Source organism: Sinocyclocheilus anshuiensis, unplaced genomic scaffold (genome assembly GCF_001515605.1).
Source record: "Sinocyclocheilus anshuiensis isolate Anshui unplaced genomic scaffold, SAMN03320099.WGS_v1.1 scaffold267, whole genome shotgun sequence".
Taxonomy (NCBI): Eukaryota; Metazoa; Chordata; class Actinopteri; order Cypriniformes; family Cyprinidae; genus Sinocyclocheilus; species Sinocyclocheilus anshuiensis.
The window spans coordinates 111,296-122,676 of NW_015552637.1; the positions used below are offsets into that span (position 1 = coordinate 111,296).

At 35.6% G+C, this 11,381-nt stretch overlaps 1 protein-coding gene across 1 annotated transcript in view; it reads left to right on the forward strand.

Annotated features, from left to right (window-relative positions):
- Window positions 1-7,778, forward strand: part of LOC107666864 (syntaxin-12-like) — a 101,565-nt gene extending 93,787 nt beyond the window's left edge. Inside the window, exon 4 of the mRNA XM_016458365.1 lies at window positions 7,718-7,778. The gene's annotated coding sequence lies outside the window, so the exon portion shown is untranslated. The remainder of the gene's footprint in view (window positions 1-7,717) is intronic.
- Window positions 7,779-11,381: the final 3,603 nt, after the last annotated feature.

Consider the following 11,381-nt stretch of genomic DNA (forward strand, 5'->3'; position numbering starts at 1 on the left):
AGTCTCTCTGAGAGCGGCTCGGAAGAGAGGGGCGGGGTCAGCAGAGCTCATTAACATTTAAAGGAAAATGCTACAAATCTGCATGCTCTGAAAAGAGCTGTTTTTGACAGGGTAAAAAAAGGTGGTTTTTACACTACCATTGAGAAATTTTAACCAAACTATGTTACAGACTTTTCATTAAGACCCTAAAGAATCATATCAACTTGTGGAAAATGGGCATCCTATGACCCCTTTAAATAAAATAAAATGCAAAAAATAACAAAATATTGTTGGCATGAGATGCAATTGTAATGATTCATCAACACGGCTGGGATCCATTTGCAGTTTTATTTGTAACTTACTCAAACAAGCAGAGGTCAAGACACAGATAAGGCAGTATCATAGGGCAGACAGAATCGTGATCATAGACAGACCTGAGATCGGGGCAGGCAGATATCGTTCGGAAACTGGAGCAGTCATAGGTCAGGGCAGGCGGCAATCCAAAGTCGACAGTCCAGTATCCAGAGCACAAGTCCAAGAGGCAGGCAGCAAACAACACGAGAAGAAGGCAGGCAGAGGTAATAACAGAAGACAGTCCACAGTAACCAAAATAACGCTCAGAGATGTTCACCAAGGCAAAACAAGACTTCGCAGTGAACCTGGGTGAAAGAGCTCCTTAAATAGTCTAACGTAATGGGGAACAGGTGTAGGGGAGTAATCAGTGACAGGTGCAGGGCTGATGGGAAATGTAGTGCGGGAAGGAAACTAGTACTCTGGTGATGGGGCCCTCTGGTGGCCCGAAGGAAGAGTAACAGGAGCGCTCTCCGTGACAGCAATGAATATACCTATTCTGTGGGACCAATAATTAAAAATATTGTAGATATTATGATGAATTTCTTATTATAATCGTTTTAGGTTATCATAGTGATTACAGATATCCAAGTGAAAGGCTTATATTTGATATGGAAATAAAACATTACAATACAACAATATCTGTATTATAATGTTATTCAGTGATTTACTCATATGCTACAATAATGTAATATTTGGCATACTTTCACAGCAAATATGTATTGATTAATTTGGTTAATCTGCATATCATGTAATAAAATCCATTTAAAAAATTTCAACCATTAAAGGAATAGTTCACCCAAAAATGAAAATGACCGCAGAGGATCCAATGGTGAGCAAGTGATGTACATGTAATGTTACATTTATCAAAATCTGTTCCGATTAAGAAACAAACTCATCTACATCTTGAATGGCATTTTCAGAGTACATTTTCAGTAAATTTTCATTTTTTGGGTGAACTGTTCCTTTAATATGACTAAAAATAATTTGAAATGTGATATATGAAAAGTAAATGTGCATTTCTGGCATCCTGTTTTAGCTGTGGCCAGCAGTTTCACATAATTTCCTGTTCTCTCTATTCAATCTCTGTAGGGCTATTTTTTTTTTTAAATAAAGAAACGAGGCTCCAAGTTACTCCAAACTCAAGTTTCCAGGTGTTTCTCATTTAACCCAACATTCAGCCACAAAACTTTCAGTAAGATGTGCTGAATCAGAAGATATCCTTCTTAGGAGAGCGCCACCTGGGATATTACTGGCTCCAGATTTCTCGTGTTTCAATAATGAAATTTAATGAGCAGTGTCATGCCCATCACAAAAAAAAAAAGACAGCTCAAACAAAAGCTCATTTTCATTTGGAGCTTGTGAAAGCTCATCTGAACCGCAATCTGTTCCAGCATTGTCTGGAGCCCTTGTCTCCTTCTCTGGCTCCTTTCTGCTCTCCAAGCTCAGCATGCCATCTGCTTCTCTCCTGTGCCACTTCTCATGATGACAATAGTACAGGGACCTGTGTTAATAATCCACGAAGCTAATAGTTTTTCCATTCACTCTAAAAATTAGCTTTTTTTGTTTTGTTTTGCTTTCAACATTGTCCTTGCCATGTACGAGTCTCCAGCTGTGTCATCTGTTACACAGAATAACAGGAAGAAACAGTAGAAGAAGAAACAATAACAGGAACGACAAGGATGTAGGTGCTCCTTGCAGGGTTGTTTGATGTGCCACAGAAACCCATCAAGTTGAGTCCAATAAAGCAAGAGTAATATCTCACAGCAGTCTGCGGTCGTGGCGGTGTGTGTCTTAGAGAGATGGTCCCCGGTGGGCAGACCAAAGGGGATTGAGGGCCATTGTGCAGTCATGAGAACTAAAAAGCTTCTACACATGTGGAGATAATATTCTGCTATAATTCAGTCACATGGGGTATGAAACCTGTTCATTCTGCCCAACCTCCTGTTGCATGGAATGATTCTGCTCAGATCAGTGTAGGCAAATTATCATGGATGAGAGATCCAGTATGTTTGGGGAAATATAAGGATTATGTTGTGCATTCCAGCTCAGTTGAGAGCAACATGACAATGAAATGGAGTTTGATGTAGAAGTGGTAAAAAAAAAAAAATTGTTAGATTAGTAGAGGAACTAGAAAAAAAATGAACGAATAAACAAAAAAAAGCAAGAAAGAAAGAACTTGTAGTCTACTATTTTAATGTCCATTTTGCTTACATATCAAAGTATTCTCTGCTAATTATGTTAATTATAGGGAGCAGTGTTTCAGATTGATGTTTCATTTTTTTTTTAACTATTCCATAAAATAACCAGCTTTGTTGTTTGTTTTGGGAATCAGGCCATATAGTTCATATAAGTCATTTGAGTCAGTGTACATGGTTTGTGCTGTATTTATTTATTTATTTTTGTGTATGTTTTTGACTCACTAAAAAAAATATTAATTTGAGATATGATTGATTATTCATTTGTTTGTTAAATGGATATGAATGTATTTGTTTTTGTTTGTTTGTTTGTTTATGTGTTTGTTTGTTTGTTTGTTTGTTTGTTTGTTTGTTTGTTTGTTTGTTTTGGCATGCTTCCTGCAAGTACAACTCAATGCAAAGATGTTTCTTGCTGTTATTTAGCGGTGCACAAAGTATTGTTGACTTCTTTTGCTGTGGCATTGAAAATTTGGCATTGTGAAGTTATACACATTCACAGAGAAATCTGAAGGGCTGTTCAAAAAAGGATGATGATTAAAATAATGACTACGATATAGTTTTAAAAATCATTCTAAATTTAAAGAAAAAGCAGGGTATATACCACAATACTGATAACTGCACAGAGGAATGATATCATTTGAATCACTGATTTTTTCCAGTTAATGAATGATAAAAACATTGGTAGAACAACTGAAACATTATTGTTTGTGACATTTGAAACTGCTGTATTTAAATCAATATGCTATATGCAAACTGTTGTGCACACATTCCCGGACATATGTTTTTGGTTAATGCCGTTTCTAAAATTAATGATGATTCACTGAGCAACTTCATCTGAAGCCAGACGATTTTTTCTCACCTGCACCACCGAAACAGATTAATTTCAGTTCCAGTGGCTGTTAGCGCTCAGAGAAGGTCAACTGCCGACCTTTAAAACCCAGGTACAACAAATCTAACACCTCTCTGTACATCTCCCAGCAGGGTATAAAGAGCACTGTTGTTTTTGAAGGCTTGTGTATGTGTGTAAGAAAGACAGACAGTGTGTTTGTGTGAGTATACTGTACATGGAAATAAGCTTCCATAGTTTTTGGAATAACTTGTATGTGTTAAGAGGTTGTTTGTCCAGCATCTATGGGTCTATAAAATTAATTGCCATACTTTTTGTGATATGTAACACTTCCAAGAATAGTTTCCCTCAAAATTAAAATTCTGTAATTATTTGCTCACCCCCATGTCGGTCCAAACACATATAAACTTGTGTGAAAAGTGATCAGATTAATACTCCTGAAATTCCTTCCGTTGATCTTAAATCATCAACATGTTCTGTTGACTGGTATTTTGAACAGAATTTGACCAAACTCATCCTGGATTACTGTGATGACATTCCACACAGTTAACAGTGAGATTTAGGGGTGAATTTATAGGTCATAGGCATGTGTGTAATACCCAGAGATTTGGCCTGGCCATTGCTTTAAGTGGATTTCCACTCAGATGGGCTGTTTGTCTATGGCTGTTGTTTTGGATGTGCTCCATGGAGGATACAAATTGCATTATTCACGGCATGCAGGCCAGTAATGGCAGCAATGAGCGATGGACTCCTTTTTGCTACTGACAGGGAAGGTTGAGAGAGGAGCTCTGTACAATTACCACAGAGTCTCTGCTCGATCATGCTGCTCTATGGCTAAAGCGAAGCAGAGGGTCGCTGGAGGCTTGCCCAGAGGGTTGGAGGTGTTTGAACAGGTGTTCAGAAGTTCAGATCCCAGGTGAAACCTCTCTCTGAAGGAGAAAAAAAGTTCCGGTAGTGGAAATACTCTATGTGAGCTGTCACTTTTGAACATCTTGTTTTGCCCAGATTTGAAATGTTTCTGTGAGTCATTTGAAATGACAAATGGTCCACTAATTTTTTTTATTTGAGTAACCAAAAAAACATCACATCTATAAATAAAAAATGTTTAAAAATGTACCACTTTTAGATTTCAAAAAGGCTTTTTCTTAGATCATCTACAGTATGTCTATTAAAACTGAATCTAACTGCAATCGTTACTTGACATACAGTACAAAATTTAAAGTTGAAACTATAAACACCTTGTTTTTTTTTATATTTGTATAATGGCTGGACTGGAACAAAGGTAAATCAAAACTTTGTCAAATCAAACTTGCAGTTTACTTTTCGTTTGTCAGGATACAACAAAAATAAAAAAAATCAAACTTAATAACTATTTACACTTCTTCAAGCTTCAAATTAAATATAGTTTCAAAGAATGGTCGAGAGACTGTCTAACACCAAGCCCCTTTCTTCTTCTTACAGTTCAAAATATCAACGTTCACTTATGCATATGTATTACGTATGAAATCGGAACTGACCTATGAAAAGTCATGTATGCAATACAAATATCACAAAATATTCAAACTGTATATCAAATAACAATCGCTCTTAATACAAAAACATAATAATAATATAGAAAAAATATTACAAATTTCTTAATGTTCTTAATGGCTCAATATGAGAATAATCATTATTATTAAAATGATTATTAATGTTTTATAAGGTAACAGTCTTATAATAATAATTCTATATTATTAAAAATCAGTTTTATGTATGTATATGTGTGTATATAGTTTTTAAATGAATAATAATAATCATCCAAAAATGTATAAACATGTTTTAAACATATGTTTTTATATAATTAAAATGCACTAAATTACTAATTACTAAATGCACCTTTTTATATAAAATATACAAAAAATATAATATACTATTACTATACTATACTATTGCTTTTATATTTTATCCTAAATGTATGTATTATGTATTATTTTACTTTTATGTATGTAATTTGTGTGAACTTATAAATCATGAAAAACAAAAACTTTTTTACCTGTCAAAAACAGCTTGTTCATAGAAAGCCATTTTGGTGCATGTCTCTTTAAACGCTAATGAGCTACTGCTCAGCCCACCCCTCTCTTCCATTTTTTGTGTACTTGGAGGCGCATTACAATAAAAAATAAAAAATAAAAATAAAAAACTAATTCGCTGCGTCCTCAGTGGCTCTGATGTCGGAAGAAAATGAAGACTCCTGTGTTCACTTTTACATCCAGCTACAAAAAGTCTGCATTTTTTACGAGTCATTGTTGTCGCTACAGCTGCTCAAACACTGCTAATATGTCATATCAACAAGTTTGTCAGCGGTTGTGGGCGGGGCCTGAGCAGTATGACATCATACTGCACAAAAAATCTAAACGCTTGAGAATTTGGACTGCTTAGGTTTTTTGGAGATTAAAGAAAGGAGTAAATGGATTTTAATAATTGTAGGGTGGTTGTGTCCGCACACTGCTAAGACACATTAATATGCAAACACCATGTAAAAGTGAATTTTGCATCCGATGTACCCTTTAACGCACATGTGCAAACAGCTACGTCCGTTTCACTTCTGAACCCCTGTCAACCCATCTTTTAGGTGGCGAACGGGTGAGCATTATCCTATTATGGAAACATATTGATTTATGAAGTTCATAATCTCTCGTGGCACGATGGGGATACGGGAATCATTCCAGCGCAGTGTGAGCCACGCTTTAATTAAGTCATTTATCTCTGATCTACAGGTCTGCACCTTACCCTCCAAATGAGCCCGTGTGAGTGAGACACAGTGGTCAAGAGTGCAGGATAAAAAATGAGGAAATAATTCACAGCGGAAAACGTCACTTCAGAATGATTGGCCTTTTTCTCTTCTTAGGGTCCTATACAATTATATCCTGATTAAATGGTATTAGAATAATTGCTCTACGTGTGAGGCTATAAATGGGTTGCTAGTCGACTAAGTTTAAGTCCCAGCAAGTAAATCTGGCCCAAGAGCCAAACAGTGGAAGGTTATTTTTAAGTACAAGGTGCATGACTTGTCTTCAGAGGCAAATGAGTAGGCTATAGCGAGATATTAATCTCCATTACTTCATCCTCCCATAATTTTGCTCATTACACACATTCAGTATAGTGGCCTTTTTTCTCCTTGTCAGAGAGGCTTTTGTGCATGATAAAGAGAGAGAAGACTCTGGTAAATTTCAGTTCTATCTTGTAAATCCTGTTCCCTCTGCATTCCTTTATGAATAATGCATACGGCGGAACTCTGACTTTTTCTGATATTACCTATAGCCAAAATGATTATGCAGAGTTGCCAAAATAAATAAATATTCAAAATGTTATAAATGGACACCAGAGGTGCGGATAACTTGTGTGCATTTATCAAGGAATGGAACACTGAATGAACGTTTCTTATCCCCCTTTTCCCATTAGATTTTTGTTCTCTGTGTGATTTGTGCGAATTAAAAACGTAATGCCTCAGCAGTTGTGTGCAGAATCGTTTAAAATGTAATTACTCTGCAGTTGACAGTCGGCGGGATGAAGGACAAATGACAGTATTAGTGGAGCCAAATGCTCTAGGAGGGGCTGGTGGGAAGTTTACATGTCAGCCTCGCTAACATGGGACTAAATGTACAATGCAGCATTTGGGATTACAGATGATTTGTGATTTGCAACAATACTTTTTTTAAGAGATCTTAAGAGAATTATAAGAAGAGTGCTGCTTTTTAATGCAAAAGTGGGTTTGAATAGTATTTAATTTGTTGTTAAGGTGTCCTGGGTGGTTGCTAGAACATTGTGTTGTTGTAATGTATGGAAGTGTTTTGGGTGGATGGATGTACTCAATCTCAGGTCTTTTTTTTTTTTTTTTACCTGTTATTCAAGTCATGCAAGTTGCTCATCATTTGGTGAGAGGGCAGCAAAGTGTAGAAGATGCCTTGCATCATATTTGTTGAATGAAATCCAAAACTTAATTTTGGGGTGCTGATTCCAAAAACAGAGTCTTGCTTTAGCATTTCTCACAAATATTACTATAATCTTGTAGCATTTTTGCTTTCAAAAACCATTCGTAAGGTGAAGAAGCCTTGTACTATCCCTTAATTATCAGGAAAAGTGACACAAAGTCAAAGACATTTTTTCTTCCCCTGAGACAGGTTAGAACTATTTGTTAATTTCTCAGCCGATTTTCACATGTATGAATAATTCTAAAAGATATTATTTTATTCCTAATTATGATTTCCACCTTTTTCACTCCTTTGAAGATTTTAAGTTAAATAATATATTTTGAATACCTCTTTTTGCCACTAAATTCTGACTGCTTTTGTTATTTTGATAGTTAATGTAATCAGTCAATGGAGACCATCAACTGTTTGGATACCAACATTCTTCAAAATATCGTATTTGAAACAGCTTGAGGGTGAGTAGATGATGACAGAGTTTTAATTTGTGGGTGAACTATCCCTCTAAAATATACACATTCCTTTCAGAGGCAGAAACATGGAGTGCTTCTATATTCACAATATCAATGTCTGATATTTTCTCCTTATGTATTATTTCATGTTTGTGTCCTCTGGTTTAGTCTGTCCAATACTTCAATAGTTTGGCGCTTGTTATTGAGCTGATCTCCGCAGGAGGTGTTTCTCTGAAAGGGACCTGTCACAAAGTTATTCTTACCTCATTGGATTAGACACAAACGAGCACTGCAGTTCTCCTAATATAACTGAACACATTTCCCTATAAGCCAAGTCTCACATGCATATACAGTATTTGACGGAAGATATTCTTGAGTTTTCCAGAACTATTCTTTTAGACTGTATCTTTGTTTTGCTCTGTAGCCAGTGCATTAATGTCCCACTGTGAGTGAAATTAAAGATGTGAGTAGAGAGCACACGCTGGGGCCACTTGTCTACAGGATCCACACCTGATATGCCTCTAATCTATTACCACTCTGCAGATGCGGTCTGACCCCAGACGCCTCTCGTCCTGCTAAACAATGCGATTGCTTTCCCATCTCAGATTGGGGACTCGTTTATCCACACATAGAAGTGCCATGTGCTCGTACCCGCTTGCGTGTACACTTTGAATGTGTGCTGTTGCTGTCTATATAGTATGTGACTCAGGTATGATAAGCAAGTAATGAGATCACCTCACAGGTTCTCTCAGACAGCATGTCAGCAGGTTTAGTGAATATGCTTCAGCTCTTCTTGGAATGTTCAGCCGCTGCTCTCTGCGATCACAATTTGTCTGTGGCTGTTGGAACGGTGGCTCATTTAATGGTGTGGTCATAGGCAAGACGCATCCTGATCCTGTGGCATTTGAAAGCCATGTGGATTTTCTGGACAGTGGATTTTGTTTTATCAGTCCAAACAGCTGATAAAAACATCACAATAATCTAATTCTGACGGCACCCATTCACTGCAGAGAATCCACTGGTGAGCAAGTGATGTAATGCTAAATTTCTCCAAATCTGGCATCAGGGTGAGTAAATTGTCAGCAAATTTTCATTTTTGGGTGAACTATTCATTCATTCATTTCTTTCTTTCTTTCTTTCTTTCTTTCTTTCTTTCTTTCTTTCTTTCTTTCTTTCAAGTTATTCAAGTTAAAATGTTAAGTTGTCCCAAGGTTGTGTGTTATTCTTGTTAACAACATATATTTCTCTTTTTCAAGTAACTATTCCAAATAATAATAATAATAACAAATCGAAATGTGATCACAATCCTTTAATAGAAAAAAGTTAACTCTTCTGAGACAAGTGAATGAATCTTTTTTCTTTCTTTCTTTCTTTCTTTCTTTCTTTCTTTCTTTTTTGAACCAAAGCAAATACTGTAGTTATTAGACCTTTCTTGATTTTATTCATATATTTGCACTTATTTTGACACTTTTAGAATTAAACATTTGAGTGAGTCTGTGCTGCTACAATTTAATTAGTTTAATAGTTTTCTGCTCACTTTCACTTTCATATTCATATTTTCATTTCTTTTTTCCTACCTATTTATTATTATTTCTTTTTTACATCATTATAGCATTTAGAGATTAAGAAAAAAAGGAAATCAACAATGCCAAGGAATGCATGAATTGATAACAATGTATACCTTATATGCTAAGTAAGTCATCTGCCAAATGCATAAATGTATGAGTCTTTTATGTTAAAACAGTAATATGTCTCACCAAGGCTGCATTTATTTGATCAAAAATACTATGTAAAAACGGTGATATTGTGAAATTTTTACAAATAGTTTGAAATATTATTACAAGTTAAAATAATTATTTTCTGGTTTAACATATTTCAAATATAATTCTTTCCTGTGATGGCAAAGCTAAATTTTCAGAAGTCATTACTACGTTTTTAGTGCTGTGATAAAAATGATTTGTGGGGAAGTAAATACTACATAAAAACAAATGTAATTTATACATTAAATAATTTAGTTCAGGCAAGAATTAAAAAAATTAAGTAAATTCTATATTACTACTCAATTTAAGCTTGTAGAAATTAAAGTTTGAAATTCTAAGCATATTTTACTTGGAATTGTTTGTTATGTTTACAAGGATTCTTTAAGTAAATATCAAAGTTATGATCCCGTTTTTCCCATCATGCACTGGTGCATGAATAATTAAAAAGGTTAAAATTTTCACTGTTTTCGAGTTGTATTTACACTGTTTTATGGTTGATTTTGTTGTTAGGTTTAGTAACTTACTGTTTTGTGATATCTGGAGTTAATTTTCTATTCAAAATTACCCATTTATACTCAAACACTATCCACTGATTGTTACCGTCATTGTATATGGTGTACCAAGTATTGAGGTTTCTGTGTTCATTTCGGTAATAATTATATCGAGTGGACATATTATCTTCAAAAGATAACAAGCTGTCTACTTGCTTACTTACATGTTTGTAAGTGAACCACATGCTTTAATAGCATGGTTGTTTTCCAGTGCTACATTGTTAGAGTACAATTTATAAACTGTAACTGAGGGAAATATACTTGAGTATTGCATATTTAACAAAATAATTAAGTAGAAATTACTCATCAAACTCTAACTGGCCATGTTAAATTTACTTATTTCCTTTGCTAAATTTACCTAACTTAAGTAGACTTTACTTAATTCAATACTTACATTTTATTTACAATTTATGTGCGCAAAAACTTGCAAAATAAAAATTAAGTAAATCTACTTACTGTATTGTTTTTGCAGTGATGATCCCTCAGAAAGATTTTGAAGCACATAGATATTTCAATAAATAAATAAAGTAAATAAACAAAGTGTAGATTCTGTCTTTTCTTTTCCTTCCATAATGCTGTTGCAATTTGCTTGAAGGGATGTATCAACAGATTATCTCTATGGTTGCCAGAATATGTAAATGGTTGACATCAATACCATGATTCTGAATTACCATTTTTACAACTTAGATATGGGTGCCTGTGGTACTTTAAAAAAAAAATTTATTATATGATGTAATCATATCAGAACACAAGTGATGGTGATGCAAACTAAATCTTAGATTGGACCATCCCTACTGACAGGATTTGTCACAGTTTGATTGGTCAGTTTAGACCCAGCCAAACTATCAACTCTTTATCTCTGGATTGCATTATCACAGCTGCATGCTGACCACTGCAGAATGTGCAGTGACTGGCGGGTGATCCTATACACTGTGTGGGTATGTATGCACTGGGGACGGGGTGTGCGGGTTTCTGAGTTTTTCTCCAGGGATGTCCCTTCTTTAGCAGAGCTCTCAGCTCTGCCCGGTGGGCATTGGTGAACCGTGGCATGGGGGGTTAATCATATTGTCCCTTGACGTCTGTGCTGGCGCTCTGAGAGTGGAATGGAGGAGCATTTATGGCCTCTCCTATGTGTGTTAGTGCCGCATGAGGGGGCCGGAGCAGCGCGTGGTCAGCACAGATTGCACTCTTATGGTGCTCGGGAGATTACACTGGAGGAGAGGTTGTGGGTAGAGGTGGAATTAGACAGAGCTGCATGATTTTGCCTGAAGCGAGGAG